Source organism: Balearica regulorum, chromosome 18, assembly GCF_011004875.1.
Source record: "Balearica regulorum gibbericeps isolate bBalReg1 chromosome 18, bBalReg1.pri, whole genome shotgun sequence".
Lineage (NCBI taxonomy): Eukaryota > Metazoa > Chordata > Aves > Gruiformes > Gruidae > Balearica > Balearica regulorum.
The window spans coordinates 12,054,709-12,073,703 of NC_046201.1; the positions used below are offsets into that span (position 1 = coordinate 12,054,709).

Sequence of the window (18,995 nt, forward strand, 5' to 3'; positions counted from 1 at the left end):
TCTGAAAACTATCCCCCACTGACCCCCGAGGGCATCTCAGCTCCTGTGCCTTGATAACCCCAGACCTACAGGTCTGCTCCTTCTGCCCTGAAGTGCTCCTGGACTGGAAATGAGCAAGTCAAGTCTTGATCAAGACTTGGTCCAGCACATCTTTGCTGCATTTTGACCTGCCTTAAGTCTAAGGAGGATCCTAGACTGGTGGAGACCTGCTGGTGACACAGCTGAGTGGCTTATGCATGCACACACATGAGGAATGGCTCCTCAAAACCAACCCCTTCCCTGGGGGGGTCAACACGCCATGGGGACCCACATGTCTCACCCCACACGTCCCAACTTCACTTGACTCCTGTAGTCCCACCAGCCACACCGCTTGCAGCCCTGATCTCAAGGGGTTTGTGCCTGCAACGACCCCTCCTGTGCCACATTTCAGGACTGTGCTTGTACCTCAAATAACCTGTGGCGTGTGATTTTTGTAAATTTTCTTTGTGTGTTTTCGATGTCTGGCAATGAGGTTGAGCTCACACTGAAGACTTTCTCTTGATGGCAGCCCAAGTGTGGGTCTCTCTCTCTCCTTTCCCAGATTTTCTTGCAAGAATAAAACATTTTTGACATTTTAATGTCTCCATTGAGGCTGGTAGGAAGTGGTCAGCATATTCTAGCTGACTAGAAGCAGCAAACGGGCATGCAGAGAGACAGCAGAATAGTTTAAGCCTCTGTGATAAAAGTGTCTTTTGCAAACATTTACAAAGCAATACTCCCTTACTCAAGTTTTTTTCTGGATCTTGTATCTTTATGCTATTAAAAAAATTAATAATTTGGGCCCTTTATGACAATAAATATGGATTTATTAACGATTTAGACTTTAAGCTCCTTGAGGCAGACTGTGTTTCCTACCAGGGAGTTTAGGACGAGGAAAAGGCAATAAATCCCTTTGTTCGACCTCCTATGTGTAATCATTTTGGTCCTGCATTGAGCTTGCAGCTTCTCTAATGGATAAATGACACCCTCAGCAAGGTATCCAGAGGTGGGGACACCACGAGATGGAGCATCTGCCCTTCCTCTGGCCAATTGTGACTGGCTTTGGCCACCCAAATCCCACATCCTCTTTTTTACCTGCACTTCACCTCAGCCCGTTTCTACCAGGGGTTTCCTTCTCCAGGGCTCCTGCTGCTCCAAAGACCTGCCCCAACTGTTAATGACATGGAGCTCATCATCAGCGGTGCTCCCTCTGGATACTGCCCGCAGCCCTTCACCCTCCTCAGGCCACCATGGGTCCAGCCCAGCTGGAGGTATGAGGAGCACCCGGACGGGATGGGTGCGACCCCAGGGAGGTGGGTGTCTGCCTGATGGCACCTCTTGACTCAGGAGCTTGCACCACCTCGACTGATACAATGGAGAGACCTAGAGGTGAATCTTGGGTGATTTCCTCCCGCAGCAGATGTGCACTGTGCCGGAGACTTGCCAGCTCCGTCCATCTGGTGTGAATTGCTCCTGTACAGACTCTCTTACTTTACCCCAGGGTCTCCCACCTGCATTTCTGGTTGGGGTGGCCCCTCACTCATGCATCAGAGACACTCTACTCTAGTCTAGACAGCTCCAGCTTTAAATACAAATAATTTTGCCCTGGGATTACCCAAAGACATCAATCCCAAGCCTCCTGGCAGCCTGGATGTCCATCAGACCTCTTCTCCCCTCCAGCGCTCCCTGGGCTCTCCCAGGGGCAGGCAGCTCCACGATGTGCTTCTCCCTCTTCACTGCAGGTCCCAGTCTGCCTTTCTGAATGTCACCCATGCCTGATACATCAGAATCTCCTCTGCTTGGTGTATCTATCTGGTCCAGGTCCCTGCTTTTGGTGTGGGCCCCTGCTCTGACCATATAGTTGAAGGGACCAGGGCTGTGAAGGTCCTTGGATCCTTGTGGATGAGGACACCTTAGACCTGGCCAGGAGGAGAGCAGAGGGGCTGGAAACAGTGTCAGCAATCAGGCAAAGCTTTCAATCCTGGGACAGCACAAGGCTGATGTGCTCTTTAATTCCCCACATGGCTTGGGAGGCTGTGAGCATTGCCATGCTCTGCTGAAACAGATTTCTCTCCAGCCACGGAAGAAAGCCTGGAAGAGGGTAACTCCTATCGCCCCCCCACACACACAGGTCCAGGGCCGGTGTCCTTGTCTGTCTCCCCTGCCACCGGGTGCGGGATGCAGCCTGCCACCCTGGCCTCGGCGAGTGCGGGCCCTGGCAGTGCGACGGCTCTAACAGCCGCAGCCGAGCGGCACAGGGAAAGTGACTCCGGAAAACCAGTGCCAGGCTGCAGCTCTGCAGTGACCCATTAATCCATCCCTGGGGGAGCTTCAAGTGGCATGTCTGGAAGAAGGGAAAGCTCACAATGAGTTGCTGTAATGTCTGACACTGCAGAGGCCGCAGGCAAAGACGATGGGATGGGATGGGATGGGATGGGATGGGATGGGATGGGATGGCCTGGGCTCTGCCTGGACACAGGAACAAGCCAAGGGGCTCTGTTTGTGCCTGGGTTACACAGCCTGGAGATAAGCCCCCTTTGGTATGCTGGCTCTGCTGAACCCTCACACCAGGCATGCTCTGTCAGCTGTCTCCACCTTGGTGCCTGCAGAGCCCCAAGCACATTCTTCAGGATTTAATCATCTTGATGGGGTGGGGGGCAAGTTCCCAGGGCAGTGAGGGAGCTGGGCAGTGAGAGGAGAGGAGAGTGTTTTAGGTACTCTGCATGGCCCCAGTTGGGTTATTTATAAGGCCTGAGGTCAGGATCTCTGGATCGAACACACTCATTTCTGCTGCATGCGCTAGTGGATCCAGGGCTCCAGGGCCCTGAGATCAATTTCCAAATACAGCCTGGTCCCCGGAGGCGCTGAGCCGCCCCGCAGCCCGGGCTCACAACCTCCTGCTCGCCAGGACTCGCACACAAAGGGGCCTTAGAGACAGCGCTGGATTAGACCAGCTCACAGGGCAGCGGGACAGGAGCCAGGACCTCGGCTGCCCTGTTCTCAGCACCGGCATGATCCTGCCCGCAGGGATGGAAATCCCATTCCCCAAATGATTTTCTTGATGGTTCCCTTCCCGGAGGAGGGGAAAGGAGATCCGCCATCCCTTTGACCCAGTTGGGACTTGGCCATTCGGTGAGGAGCAGCTCTCCATCACCGCCCCTGTGTGAAGGGTGCTCGCTGCCCTCCTCCAGGTCAGGCTGTTGCAATCCCAGCTTGGAGGCATCAGGGCTGGGGTCTGAACCAGCCTCCCCCAGCACCACCGTGGCTCCAGGTGGATCCCCTCAGCAAATCCTGAATACGCCGGGCAGAGAGAGTCCCTGCTCCCACTCACCCAGCCATTTGCTCTGCCCGGGAAAAGGCAGGTGTGGGGTGAGACGAAGCAGAACACAAACATTGCGTTAATGCCGGCTGGCGCTAATCAAAAGCTGATGTTGCACAGCCCGGCCAACAAACATTGCTGGGGATCTGTGGGAAAAATGGGATCCACATGGCAATTCACACTCCAGCTGCTGCCTTATCTCTTGGAAACGTTATCTCATGCAAACTTGAGCTGGAGCTATTTTATTTTCAGCTGAGTAAAAATGTGTCAGTTTTATATTTATATATTAGGCCACAATCCCATGGGAAATTAATTTGCCCAACAGCAGAAATTCTGTCATCGCACGCATCAGTCAGTCTGGGAATGGGGATCTCCAGACCAGGGCCCTGAAACCAGGGGGACAGCTTAAAATAATAACCATGGGAGGATGCGGGAGACTGAGCAAATTACAAGAGCTCCTTCCCAACTGCAAATGTATTTAGGGGGCATTTCATGGTTGATATGTAAATGTAGAGCCAAAGGCTTGGCACATATCCCCTCTCAGTGGGTTCCCCCATGGGGAGGAAGGGGCTTAAGCTGTGGGATGGGGAGGGACTGCTCTGGTCGAGGTGGCCCCCGCGCTGCCCCTGTCCCAGTGGCACTGACCTGGCTGGGTGCCTGGCTAAACCCTTCCAGCCAGCTGGGTCTCCCTGCAGCAATCAGGCAGGGGACAGTGGTCTGGGTCCTGAACATCTCCGCATCCCCACCACTTGCAGCACAGCAGCTCTTGGTGCCCGTGGTTCACCAGGGAATGCCCTGGGGAGATCCCCAGCTGTGCATCCCTGGGTGCTTGGTGGTCCCAGGGGTGCAAGGCAGAAGCGGAGCCAAGCCCTCACGTCTGCGGGGTGCTCTGGTGGGCACCCTGCCTGGCAGCCATTTGCTGGGGCTGGGATAAGCCTGGCCCTAAAACTTCCCAGCCCCTTGTAGATGTCATGCAGCACCAGGCGCACAGCATCCTGCAGCCCACCAGCACCTCCACCATCACGCCCACCCCAGGCTGGCAGCTGGAAAGCAGTACAGGGGCCGTGCTCCTCTGAACTGGGAAGGCTTTGCTGGCACGGCGGGCACGTGCCTGTCATTCTCTGCCCCCGCTCCCTGTGCCCAGCAGGTCTCCACAGGGTGACGCACGTGTCCAGGGAGCCTGTCCAAGCCGGGGGGTGTCGAGCCCTGGCCATAGAGCCGCCTCGTTGGACTTTGGCAGCCTGCACAGACCGTGTGACGGCTGCCAAGTCACGTGGAGGCATTTGCTGTCCAGACGGGTATGTTCGTGTGGAGGGAGCAGTGGGGCACGGAGGCCCCAGGGTGGCTAAGCAAAGAGCCTAGGGGATGAACAGGATATTTTAAGGGGATTCTCCCTGTTTTTTCCTTTGAGACGGAGACAGGAAGGGAAGGGAAGGGAAGGGAAGGGAAGGGAAGGGAAGGGAAGGGAAGGGAAGGGAAGGGAAGGGAAGGGAAGGGAAGGGAAGGGAAGGGAAGGGAAGGGAAGGGAAGGGAAGGGAAGGGAAGGGAAGGGAAGGGAACACATGGCCTTGGGTCCCAGCAGTGGGTTCCCCACTGGGAAGGCAGGTCCATCACAGGGCTGCTGTTTCCTGCAGTGCTGAGCCAGTGGTGAAGGGCAACATGGAGCATCCTGAGCATGAGGAGCTGCCTCAGCCCAGAGCAGACAGGGCTCAGGTTCCAACTCAGGAAGTGCCTGTGCAGTGGCAGGCTGGGTCCTGGCAATGCTGTGCCCCAGTGCCAGAGGATCGCATCTGCTCTGCCACAGCAGCAGAGCCAGGAGGCAGTGGTGTGGACGGTGATGGGACTCAGCAGCACGCAGCTATATGAGGTGCCCAGGAACAGCCAGTGAAGGGGCTGTGGCCCCAGAGAGGTGGGGACCTGCAAAACCCAAAGTGTGCTGGCACATCCCTAGACTGTAAACAACAGGGGTGCCATTGGGTGCTGGCAGGGCTACAGCCCACTGAGACCCCCTGCCTCGACCAGCTGACATCCCAGTGAGGTTGGTTTTCTTTTGATGGGATGCAGCCTCCAAAGTCCACTGGGTGGTGGACCTCCTTGGGATGGTCTGGAGAGCGCTGCTCCCCCAGGAGAGGGTCAGAGTTAATGTTATTTGTGCCCCCAGTGCCCCAGTAACGATCGAGTGGCTGGACCCTGCCTGGCCCTCAACCCATGCAGCACAGTAGCCATCATCTCCCCAGATCCATGTCCCTGTGCCAGCTTCCCCAGCAAAGCCCCTGCCACCAAGCCAGGCCTGCTGTCCCCAAACTACGTCCCACTTCTTTATTCAACAAGCCACCTCCAAGCTCAAGACATCCCTTCCTCAGCAGCCATGCATCCCCAGATGCCTCTGTCACTCTCTCCATCCCACTTTTCCCTTTGTACCCATCCTTAAGCTCAAAATGCCCTCCAAAGGGAGGGTGACTCATCCCACCCTTCACACAGGGCTCCCACCCACAGTCCAGCTGGATCTGTGGGAACAGGAGGGATCATCCAGCACAGCTGGGATCAGTTGGTGGAGGGGGACAGAGACCCCCTTCCCTTTGGGGGTGGCTCTCCCACAGCACCATCACTGCCTTTGCTTCCCAGCTCTGCAAATAAATCGCACTTCTTTCTTCATAGCCACAGGCTTCCTTTAAGCTTCCAAATGTTCCTGGGAGCTTTTATCCTTCCTTCTGCTCTGGCTGGGCAGAGCGCACGGGCTGGGCTCGGGTGCTATTATCTAGCTGGTTAATAATGCAGGCGAATCCCCCTAGGTTTAATGAATAAATCCAGCCTGTTTTCTCATGGAGACACTCCCACCATTGAAAGCACCCAGGCTGAGTTGGCGGCGGCCTGATTTATAGCCAAAAACACTAAGGCCACGCCAGCCTCTTCTTCTCCCCTTGGTTTTTTTTTTTTGTTTGAAGAGCAAAACCATTCTTGGGGCTGCAGGGGGATTGACAGAGAGGGAGGCCGAGACAGGCAGATGCTCCTGCAAATTACGGGGCTCTGTGGGACCCAAAAGTTCAAGTTTCACATGGTAAATAGAGACTGGCAGAAGCACCGGGCCGGAGCAGAGCTGGGAAGCGTGCTCCCAAGCAGCTCCAAGGCTGACGTAAGAGCAGCCCTGGAGCTGGCCTGCTCACCACATACCTAATTTTCCCATATAAGGCCAAGCAGAGCAATAACTCTCCTGGCAAGCAGATCAATAAAAACAGATGGTGGGCTTACAATTAGAGATTAAGCACATACCAATCCAGAACAAACAGGCCATAAATCATACGTGAAGGAGGGTATTTATAGTTTAGATCACATTCCTTAATTAATTCAAAATGGCCCAGAAAAGAAAATAATACAAAACTGCTCTTTTCTGCTTTGCTCCTGCCTTGCTTTTGCAAAGCTGCATTCTTTTCTCGGGGGGTGCAGGGGATGGGGCAGCCACAGGAAAGATGCCTGTGGGACGATCCGCCCCGGGCTGCTGGGGGGGAGGAAAGCGAAGGCTGCAGGTCTGGGAAAGAGCTGCGGAGACAGCAGCAAAGTTCCGGCGTGCAGCAGAGCGAGCACCCAGGGCTTGACAGCATGCAAGGAGAGAGCTGGAGCACAGCCCAGCGCTGGATTCATCTGCACACCCCCTGGGTTCATGGTACGCCTTCCCCTGCAAGCACATCACCAGCACCGTGTCCCCAGAATGGGCTGGTGGGACAGGGTGATGGCCCCGTGGGATGAAGATGCAGGGGCTTCCTGAATGTAGGGGCATTTCCATGGTGGGGGATGCTCCCAGGCCATGAGTTGGGATCTCCTGAAGGACAACACAAACGACCATCCATTAGCACAAGTCCTGCGAACAGGGCATTTGACCTTTACAGCAATGGCCAAGCACATTTTACATGCAGAAATCACTGCACTAAATTAACTTGCTCTATAAAATGATAACAAGCTCCATGCTCTTGAGGCGACTGCCAAGCCAGAGGCAAATGCAATATGACAGAGAGAAAACGTCAGCCAAAACTGATTAGTTCTGAAAAATATACCTGGGCATGAACCATGGATGAATAGTCCCAGGCTTTCCAAAGCACCTCTGTGACTCCAGTCCTGACCTCCAGGACAGTTAGGAATTATTAATTTTAATGGGAATGTGGTGCCCAAGGCCCCTGGGCAGTCCAGGCTTCAGGAAGCTCCATCTTACTGCAAGTCTTGCTCTGAACTCCTGAAATTGTGTCGGGAGGGTGGAGAGAGGTTTCCTCTTTTTGAACACAAAGGACTTTGCCTGACTGTGGGAAGAGCCATGTTGAGCAGAACATGGTGCGCAGACGCAGGCTGACTGCTGCACAGCTGCCCCGTGCCCAGAGAGGGATGTCTTCCCTCCCTGCCTCCTCCTCCCCTCTGCCCTCCACCCTCTCTCCCAGCACATCCCCATTCTTCCAGCTCTGTTGCTCATCATATCCCACCAGCTGACCCTGCAGCAAACCTGTGCTGACCCAGGTCTTCCAGCCATGTCTTGAAGCCCCACTGAGTGGCAGAGGACCCCAGGACACCGGCAGCAGGAGCTGAGCCCTGTCCCCACCACCTGCCCCCAGCCCAGGGGGAGCAGGGCTGTCAGCACCCTGAGGACACAGTGCGGAGGGAGCAATTCTCACTCTGTCCCAGGCAGGAGAGCAGAGAGCCAGGACAGCCATAAATATAAACCAAACCCTTTGAAGCTTGTCCTTCCCCCCCTGCTCTCTAGAGCACTGTCAAACAAGAGATTGCTGAGCTGATGGAGCTGAAGACCCTCCAGGACAAGGACCAAAGGAGGCACCGAAGCATGGTGAAGCAGAGAGCACCTGACTGTCCACCATCCACCCCAGCATCTCTGTCTCTCAGCTGTCCCTGTGCCTTGTCAGTTGGGAAACTGGGATAAGGGGCTGTACTGGCTGGAGCTGAAAATGGTCACTTGTTGGCCAGAGGTGATTCAGGAAGACAGCCTGGCCATGGAGCAGTGGTACGGGGTGGGAATCCACATCTGTTCCCATGAAACAACCCCATTAGCACTGCTCAACATGGGAACATCACAAAGGGTCAACCCCAGAGGACAAAATGGGGCTCCCTCCAGCACAGCAGATCGTGCGGAGCAGATCTGAACTTCTCAGCACCATTTAAAGTCCTTCACCAGACAGGGTTATTTTAAAATCTCATTTTTCCATGTTTTCCCAAGTGCTAGGGCTGCTGGTGGGGCACCGTGCCCATCCCCTCATGTGAACGGTGGCTTTGCTGATTGCCCCAACACAACATTATTTGTTTTCTTGCCACAGCTCTGCATTTTGTGGGTTTGTGGGAGAGGTTGCAGACTCAAAGACATGAGAAGCAATCCCAGCCATGACGCACTTCTCGTGATGGCAGTCGTGCAGGCATTCACTGACAAGCAACTCTAATCAGCATGCAAAATAGCTTGTTAGCTGCCTTCTATCATAACCAATCTGTTGACAACCTAGACTTGTGTAATAAATCCAGACTTCAGATCATGAGGCTATAATAGCCCTCTGCAAACTGTGGCTGGGATTTTTACAGCGGCCCAGCTACTGTGCGGTGACTTTCCAGACCTGCAGTAGCAGCAGGGTCAAGGCGGGCTTTGCATGTGCCATTGGGTGCCATCGAGGTGCCTTCCTCTCAGTGACCCGTTTCAGCTCTGCACTGCATCTCAGAGGGCTGCATAGTGAAGACTCTCCACTGCAGAGCAGGTAGAGGATCCCCAAAGCAGTGCTGGGGGCTATTTCATGTGCAGATGAGATGCAAGGGCCAGGATCTTTCCCAGGAACCATTTAATTTACCAGCAAAGGCTGTAACCCATGCACCACCCACTCCATCTGCTGACAGCACTTTCTGGGGCATTCTTCCAGCAGAGATAAGGCCACCGTTGTCCTGACGCAGACACCATTTGCTGCTTGCAGGACAGTCGACCCCTGGCTGTCTCCATCTCCCCCATCAGTCAGCCACCACTGCACTTGTCTCACACACACCCCCACCCACCCTCACTCCACCTTTGCATATGAAATGCACCAAAAGATGCCTCTGTGATTTTGTTGGATCAAGGTGAAAGCAAATTTCCCCTTAAAACATCTCTTTGGGGAAAATGGTTTAACTTTTATATTTGACTCTTACCAAACCTTTTACATTTTTGCCCCCAACACCTTTTCACACCCTGGACCATACTTTCATCATTTCCATTCTACTTTTCAAAGGAAAAGGTACATTGAAATATTTTATGCACAACATTCACAAATGTTTAAACTATCAGAGGAGATTTTTCACAGGGGTGAAATTCCCCCTGAGCATCCCCATGGCTGGGACAATCCCCGTGACTGAGGAGCCCACAGGGGTTTGTGAAGAACAAAGTTCTTGCAGCCTTGAAGCAAAAGCCATCCCTGGTTGTGCTTAGTGCTGTGCTCTGCACCAAAGGGCCTCTGTCAGATGAACTGAGGAAGACCATGATGCATTTTATAACAGCAAAGAGATGCCGCAGAAGATGCCCATAGGGTGTCACACTCTGCTGAGACACAGCAGAAACATCTTGGATGCAGGTGGATGGTAGGTGGGATGGACTGATGGATGTCACCCACCTAGATCTTTGCAAGCCTAATGCCACCCCAGCCCCATCCCTACTGTCTGTGGAGGGGACCAACTGCAGAGTGAGGAGCTGTCGGCAATCCCCTCCAGGCAATATTTAGCAATCCCCAGTACTGGGGATGCAGCCGAGGTGTGGAACATTGTCGTTGTGTTTCCTCCCACACCCCTGGAGTGATCCAGGTGCTGGTGATGCCTCAGCTCTCGACCTGCTCCCTGAAAGCAGGTGAACATCTCTGTTTTCAGCCTCCTCCAGCTCCACAGAGGTCCCCTGTGCTGGCTTTCACTCAGGCAAATTCTGCTGATGGAAATGCCACCCGTCCCATCTTCATTAGTCACAGCCTTTCTCCACTGTTTTGGGCACCTGCTGTTTGCAGGCTCAGCTGAACTTCCCCATGGGACTTCTGGCAAGGAGAGGATGTCCTCTGGTCCGACAGCGGCTGTGGAAGGCTCGCGCTGGGACAGATCCAGACCGCAGCGGAGGAACCACCTCCCCGCAGGGCAGTTGCATTGGTGTGAACCACGCTGCAAAGCCCATCTCCCCCCGGCACGGGCTAGTCCAGAGTTATTTACAGGCTGTGTTAATACGATGGACACCATGCCAGCCAACGCACAGGGATTAAACCAAAGCTCTTCAAATGAACCATGCGAACTGCTGCAGAGGGAGGAGGGAGCCAGCCCTCCCCGCCGGGCTGCCAGGGCCCCGAGCTGCCCATGGAGCTGGACACACTCCGCAGCACCTTGTGCCACCCCATCTTCATGTGTCAGCTCTGAGCAGACAGACGAGTATAAGAAATATGTCCCAATCAACAGGACTCGTAAGTTTGTCCATGTTCAACACACTTGCTGTTGGTGGCTGTCCACTTGCTCCTGGGGAGCAGCAGCTCCTATCCGGCTGCTTTCATCTCATATTAAATCACTCCAGGAATCCTCCTCTAGCAGTTAGTCAGCCTCCTCCTCCCTCCCGGAAAAAAAAAGCTGTTTTGTCAGTAAATGCGATAAAAATCTCCCCTTCATCTAGATTCAAGGAGAAGCTAATCAAAATATTTACACAATCCCCATGATACTGCACTCGCCAGGGGTTTTGTGGTGTCCTGATTGCAGCAGGTTCTCCTCGAGCATCACCCCAGCCCAGAGGAGAATATCCCAGGCTGGCCACTGCAGCCCTGGTGCCCCGGGGCATCTCACATTGCCCCGTGGCTGCTTTCCTGGGCTTGCTGTCCCAGTCCCACCTTGCACCATCTGCAAGGAGCAAGAGCACATTCATTTGCTCATCTAGCTGGGCTGGAGCAATTAAAAGAAAAGCACGTTAAAACCTGCAGTTCTGCACAGCACTGAACAGGAGACAGAGTCTCAGACCCGGCTATGGTCTGTCCAGCTGAGCACGGGCAGCATGGGGCTGAGCTGCCCATGCATCAGCAGATCTGCTTTTGCACATCCTGAAGCCTGAGACTCCCTTGCCCTGCTGAGCCCCTGCCCATCTTGCTCAGGGCATGTGGATACCCAGCAGCCGGCACCCGTCTGGGTGGATGTTGAAATTTTGCATTGCAGCGTCCCTTGGGCAGGTGCATGGGTGTTTCTTCCACCTTTGTTCACACTGTGAGATCAGAGTGATGAAAGGAGCCACCTCTCAGCCAGGGATGCTGACAGGCAGTGCTCCCCATGTCCCCGCTCATGAGCACCGCTCACATAACAGTGAACCACAGTCACATCAACCCTGGACTATCAGGTAGTGCCTGAGATGACCTGCTTGTCCCCTCCAGGCCAACAGTCCTCCTGTGGACCAGCAACTCTTTGTCCATCCTGCCTCATCCCACCATACCCAACAGCTCTCTGTCCATCTCAACTCGTCCCACCATACCCAATGGCTGTCTGTCCATCCCACCTTGTCCTACACAAATATTCAGCTACCCTCACTGGTTGTGTTTGTTGCCAAAGACCTTCTTGGACAGAATGCCTGATCTGATGGCCCCTTCCTCTCAGATCTGCAGAAGAGCTTGGTAATTTTCTGGGTCACTCATCTACAGTCCTGCAGCACCTTCCAGATGGACATCATTGTCCCCAGGTAGATATGACCAGAGATGTTTTCATGAGGCAGTGGCAAATCTTAACTGAGATCAGACTGACACCTTAGTTGACTTTTGTTGACAGTTCACACGCCTCCATGCTCCCCATGGCATGGGGTTCTGACAGTGTTCGTCAGCAGATGGGAGCTGCCTTCACTGGTACCAGCGTGCGATTTCTCCATACGGACGGCAGTCTGGCTCCTCATTTTGCATTTGTTTATGAAGCTGAGGTAATGACGATTAGATGCCATTCTTCTATTTCCAGCTTTCACTGCAATTTTCTTAAATGTATTAGCACTGATGTGTGATCCAGCCCCTGCTTGGCCAGGTGAGCCACATCTGCCAGCAATGCATTTCATTTGCATCTTTAGTAGCTGTGGTGGATCTGGGAAGGCTGTTTCAGAAATCTGAAAATAAGGATCTAGAAGATGGTAATTTTTTTGTTTTGGGTTTCTTTTTTTTTTTTTTTTTTTTCCCCCAGCAGTATAAAGAAACTTGTGCTACTTTGCTCCTGGAGATAAGCTTTTCCTGTGCCATTGTTACAGGCTATTTTCCTTGATCTACTCCATTTTTGGCACATGCAATAAGCCTTAACATCCTTCCCTATGTCTATGTTCACTGGAGTCCAGTTTAAGATATTTCTGGCCTTTATCTTAGATTTTTCTAGTGTTGAAGTGATACTATATATATCCTTTAGACCTTATTTTTGTCTTATGAATCACCAACCTTTAAACAAGACCCTACTGGGTATGATGAGCCCCTGCTAAACAACAAAGAGTGCTGGGGTAACAACATAGCGACTCCCTGCAGTCTCCTCTCCAGCAGTAGCTCTGGCACTCCGTCTGCATCCTGCCGGAGTCTAGACGAGCGTTTTTGATCCAGCAGAGAAGTATTAGTTCAAGCTCTGGACTTTGCTCCCACGCACTTTTATCAAATGCTCTTGAAGTGCATTTGAAACCACTAAATCTTCCCCTGTTAACAGTTCATTTGCAGATGGAAAAGGTATTTCTCCAGTCTTGTGGGGGCAGTTTGTCAAGCAGGTTTCACTAATATTGGCTTCCTGTAAATAAAGACATGAAATATTTGTGCTGGTTTCTCCTTCTCTGGAGATTTTGGTGCTCCAGCACAAAGTTGGTCTCTGGGTTCAAACCATGCTGTTGCAAAGATGGGTATCAGTGTCCTCCTGGGGTCTCACTGACTGACAGCTCCTGGAGGCATTTGGCCCCCCTTGCAGAAGAACAAAAGGGTATGAACTGGCCACGGAGAAATTCCCACTGGCATGTAAAGGGGGTCCCAACTATCAGGACAGAGAAGATCTGTCATGCACAGTAGGTCTTCACGGCCCACGAGGTGCTCCCCAGTTTTGTATTCCTTCACAGTTTCATGTGTGTCTTGTATCTCTTGGGGAATGCCCACAAAGGGCAGGCTGAACCTCACGCCTGTTGCACGTTGGTGTGATTCAAGCTGCTAGGCTGGGGACATGGTTCCCAGCACCACTCACACTCAAAGGTTTGTTGTATTCCCCTGTCATCGGAGGGGGCTGCTGCCATACCCTCATCCTTATCTTTCACACCTTGTGGCAATAACTTCTCACTTAGGCACATTATTGCCATTATAGAGGATTTATTCTGTTGTCTTCATTTTTTTGACTGAGCCTTAGTCCAGCAGATCTGGATGTTAAACTGTGGCTCGGACCCATGAATCACGTTCCTCTGCTCTTTCCAACTCAAAACATCACCTGTAGAATACGAAATGCCCAAAATACCATTATAAATGGCTTTATTTTTCTGTGCTACCCCCCACTGCTGCCTACCACCCAAATGGCAGTGAGGTCACTGTATCCTACAGGAGAGCTCATTGCACATGAGATTGCTCCTGTTTTTCCAAGCCTACCTGCCAGGGCCCTGCTAATGCACACAGCGTAAAAATACTTGGCACGAGTCACCTCCCCCAGAATTTTTCCCCTGGAAAGCAGTGGAAATACTCCTCCTACATATGTAGTACGTCGGGTCTGGGTGTGAGTGGAGAGTTGTGTCAGCTGCTTTCCCGTGGTGATCACTGCACACCTCCACCCTTGCGTGGGTGTCCAGAGCGATGTGCCGCCTGGCTCTTCTCTTAGCCCTTCCTACAGGGACAGACTGGGGGACCACTGGGCTCTTCCACCTCTGCACGGAGCTGAGTGTTTCTCTGGTCAGCAGAAGATGTCTTCAAACTCCTCCTCTACAGCTCTAGCCCTCCAGATAGCAAATGTGCTGCTATGAAATCTTTGCTCCTAGTACTTTCTGCCTGCTTACAGGTACTGTTCACCCTTACAATACTCTCAATTGTGTATTTTTCAGTTTGCACCTACTTTTATGCTCAGATTGCTCAACTCCTCGGTGGGGAGGAGACCACTGACCTTGTTCCTATGAAGGATTCCCTGAGACAGAGGAACTGCTCCCTGTGCTGACACAGCCCTGAAAAGCAAAACAGTCCAGAGTAACTCCTAGCCATCTGTACCAGTTTCATTTGTGGTGTCCCAGGCAGCCCAAATTCAGAGTTGGCAGAGCTTTCTGCCTCAGGTCTCCTTCCCTGTAGTCCTTGGGTTCACAGTTGCTCCTGGGCTGGCACAGCCCCGTCCACCTGGAGGGTTCGGTGTGGCCCAAGGCAGTGCTGGGGCTCTGGGATTTTTGCCCCCGGTTCCTGCTGCAGTTTGGTTTGGTGCTGGGGACTCACTTTGCCTCCTTGCCAAACTGCATGACTGGCTCTCAGCCCCAGTCCGGTCTTCACCTCCTTGCATCTTCTGCTTTAAAAGCATCTCCCTCAGTTTCATTTGCCTGCTGAGTGCAGGAGACCAGAGACCTCCCCAGCAGCTTGTTGTTGGCTCTCACTGAGTTACACAAAAGCCATTGTCAAGTGCTGAAATCAGGCTGCCTCCACCTCTCCTTTCCCGTTGACCTCCATAACCTGTATACGCAGAGGGAAGCAGTGCTTAAACCCTCTCTCCACACTCATGGAGTGTCTCCTCCAGAGCTTTAACTGCTCCGCTCTTCCACTCCATGTATTTTCCTAGCTCATTTTCTTCTGATCCCATGGGAGGCTCAGCAGCTTCAGAGCCCAGGGCTGTGGTGGAGACCTGCTTTGGTCTGATGGCTCTGCTCTGATGCATCAGTATGATGTAGAGAGCCTCTCCAGCAGCCCTGGGCACTGTTTCTCCACCATGCAGTCCCACATGAGGAGGGAGGCAGCGTGTGTGGGCACCTCTCCACCACTACCACAGCAGGAGCAGCCTGGTAGCACCCTGGGGCTCAGGTGTGCTGATCTGGGGCTGGGTGAGACCCCAGACCTCTTGGGAGCTGCACCCCATCAGCCCTTGCCTGGAGACAGTGGTCACCAATGCAGACATCCCTACAGCATAACATCTGGGCCAAGCTGGCTCATCCAAAACTTCACGGACACCCCGCAACACTGTGGTCTGTCCCATCCACTCACCTGGCTCAGACCCAACACCTCCGTATCCCGTGGCCACCGCCACAGAGCAGAGGGTATCAGCGGCATGGCCAGACCTTGCCCTGCACCTCTTGGGGGCACAGCAGATGGGCTGGACCTTCCCCAGCAGTACCTCTGCCCCTTGGCAGCAGCACGGCCACCAGCGGGGCTGCCCCTGCGAGCAGCCTCTGCTCCCAGAAACACCCCGCACCGGGATCTGGCTGGGGCTCAGCACAGATTCCCAGACTAAACCCTTCCCGCCTGGCGATGAAATCACCCATCAGAAGGCGCACAGCGGTGCTCCCACCGTCAGCCAGACGTCTGCCGTGGGCTGCAGGGGAAGGAGCTGGGAAAATAAACACGTCTTCCTGCACACATCCCCCGCTGCTGGGAGGATGCAGTCACTGAAACCAAACCTGTCCTCACTGCCCCGGCTATGAGCGCGGCCAGCTCAGCTCCTGGGCCATCAAATAAGCACGTGTGCCTGTTCAGCAGGTACCAGGTTCACCTCCCAGGCACGGACTTTGAGGGCTACAGGCAGAACCTGTTTTGCCTAATTTTGAATGTACCTGAAACAGGAGATTGTCAAGGGATGGCGAGGGGCAGGATGGGGAGAGGGAGAGGAATTCCTGGGAAATCACAGGTGAGGACAGCTGGAAAATCACAGACCAGAGGAAGACTGGGAGGAGAGGAGAATGAGGGCAAACGAGGTATAAGATTTGGTCCACCACTACGTGGACATCCCCTCCTGGCAAGGTTCAGGGCAGGGAGACTCCTGCCTTGGCGCTGCTCCCAGCAGCACGAGGACCCCTCACACAGCCCCCAAGCACCACTGGGGTCACGGCACTCTGGAGCCACTGTCACAGCAGTGTCAGAGGGACCTGACACTCCAGGGCTGACCTGGCCAGGATGCTGGAGAGGTGAGAGGGAGCTGAGAGCAGAGGCACAGAGACAGCACTGGGCAAACCCCAGAAAAAAAGAGAAAAACCACCTTCCCCACCAAAATAGGATTGCTAATCTCATCCTGGCATAGCCTTCAGACCCCAGCTCTGCCCAGAGGCCACCCAGTTCCTATCGCACAGGACGGTCTATCATGTCCCATGATGTCTCTTTGTTCAAGGAAGAGTTTCAGCTCCTGGAAGACACAAGCCAGCTACTTCTTAATATATTACAACTTAACAAGCTTGGACAAAGCAGCTTCAAGTTTCCCCTTGGGGGGATTCAGAGAAAGCTGTGATTTATCACGTTCTGCATGTAGCACTTCCCTGGGCCTGACTCCCATCCTGTGTGGAGTGCTGGCCCCAAGCAATGCTAAAAATGCTCCTCTGCCCCATGGTCGCTGACCTGAGCATGACTCACAGAGCAGGGGGAGGACCACAGCATTGCACAGGGATTTTTATCCCTTCATCCAAGAACACCAAAGCTCTGTGCAAATATTCATCACCCCTTGGAGGCACGGAAACACCGCTGCCATTTTAGTCACGGGATGATGAAGTGACTTGTCCATGCTCATACTGGAATGGGTCCAGCCAGCTCCGTGATACAGGAATTATGGAGGCCCCTCACTTCTGATGTTGGAGGCAAAATTTGAGGATTTTGCCACAATTCCCAAAGGCTTTCCAGTAATGGAGTACTTTTAACAAGGCAGACAGCAATAATCCAATTGGGTTTTCAAGTCAGAGAGTTATCTGAAATCCCTGCCATTGCTTCCAGATATTTTCCTTGCTGATCCTGAACTTGTTTCAGAGCTCCCAGGATGCACCTGCGATGCACAGTGAAATGCACTAATTACTAACCTGGAACCGGTTATGTTTAGGATCATGAAGTTATGCTTCAGGGTCCTTCCAAGTTAACTGTAACAGCCTTGATTAATCCTTTATGGAGAGCCAACCTGGGTGGAAGCAAACAGGGGAGGAGTTGGGACACTCGAGTTCAGTTCTTCACCCTTTAGCTCTGTCACTGACCTTAGACACAGCTTGGCAGAAGAAGACTGTCCTGGTGGTGAAGATGTTAAATGAGATTTAGGAGATCTGCATCAAGCTCCGGGCTTTGTTGCAGATACCCTGGGTGACTTCAAGATGCTTGCTTAAACCGAAACCCACACAGCAGCATTTCTAGGACCGGGGTGATCTCCCTTATCAGTGGTGAGGCCAATGCTCTGCCTTCCTGGCATTTGGGTGAGTGTGTTTTGGCCGTGCCAGCACAGAGATCCCGTGCCTGGTGAGGAGCCCTGCTGCCAAGTCCCCACGTCCAGCACAGATGCCCTTTAATTGAGCATCCCGTGCCCCAGCCATGGGAAGCAGAGCAGTGTTGAGCCACCTGAGCTCTTCCAGGGCTACCAGGGTAGATATATGGCCACCTGGATGAGGACATTCCCAGTGCCCAAGCAGTGGCTGTTACTGGTGAGAAGGTCTTGGTCCTCTCCAGCTGCACTACCACAGATCCATGTGTGCACGGGACCAACCTCAGTCCCAGGCTGTGTTGGAGCTACAACATACAAGCAAATCAGCCAGCTGGCTCATCCCACATTAAAGCTGCTGCAAGTAAAACTAGAAAATACAGTTGTCTTGCCAGGAACCGGCAAGGCAACGGCCAAACCAGCCAAGCTGGATAGAAACCGGTCAGGTAGCACCACTCACCCTGGTTAGGCTGGGCTGGGAGCGAGACAACGGGCAGGTTTTGGAAACACTCGTCAAGCTCCTTCTACATGCCTCTGTTTGCATGCCCAAAAAGTCACTTTTGAAGGCATTGGCTACAGGCAAGGAGGACAATGTGTGACCCCTCACTCCTGGCCCCAGCAGCAGAACTGGCTGCAACTCCCAGAGACATGGGAAGTCGAGGTTTCCCCATCTGAGAGCTACCACTGCTTGAGGTGGTGGCAACTCAGGGGGTTCAAAGGTGGTGGAGGAGTGAGTTTGGCTTGTAGGCTTGCAGGAATCCCCTACATGCTAGACAAGGACTGAGGGATGCATACAGACCCTGTCTTACAGGGTAGATGGCATTACTCGCAGGGCCTGCTCAAGCATTACTTAGCTAGAAGACCTCTTCCCATTTTGGTGGAGGATGACTCAGCCTTCCTTATTTGCTCCTTCAGCTCCTCTGAGCTGACTCCTGCAATAGGAGCGATGCCACTGGAGCCATTCACCCTGGATCGGAGGTGGCTCAGGGGTCTGGAGAACTCAGAGATGCCCCTAAAAACAGATGGGATCTGCTGTTCACCACCTCCTCCATGGCAAAAGCTAAGGGCCATCGGATGGAGCTAGGAGGAGCCAAACATAGGCCAAATGATGGTGTGGTTCATCCCGTGAGGGCTGGTGGATCAGGGGAACTCCTTGCCAAAGGAAGATGTGGCTGCAGAAGGTTTTCATGGGTTCAAGGAGATACTGAGTAAGTTCTTGAAAGAGAGATCTGTTGAGATTTGCTAAACCAACAAACCATATCAGGCTCAGAAAATCTTGCATGCCAAAAGAAGTTGGAGGCTGGAAAAGTATATAGGGGACAAACTG

At 53.2% G+C, this 18,995-nt stretch overlaps 1 protein-coding gene across 1 annotated transcript in view; it reads right to left on the reverse strand.

Moving 5' to 3' along the window:
• The window catches only part of CCDC42 (coiled-coil domain containing 42), a 46,675-nt gene extending 30,861 nt beyond the window's left edge, over positions 1-15,814 (reverse strand). Inside the window, exons 1-2 of the transcript XR_012838216.1 lie at positions 15,493-15,814; positions 6,631-7,154 (exon numbers count right to left, since the gene is read on the reverse strand). The gene's annotated coding sequence lies outside the window, so the exon portion shown is untranslated. Of the gene's footprint in view, positions 7,155-15,492 lie in introns of the transcript that reaches the window.
• Positions 15,815-18,995: the final 3,181 nt, after the last annotated feature.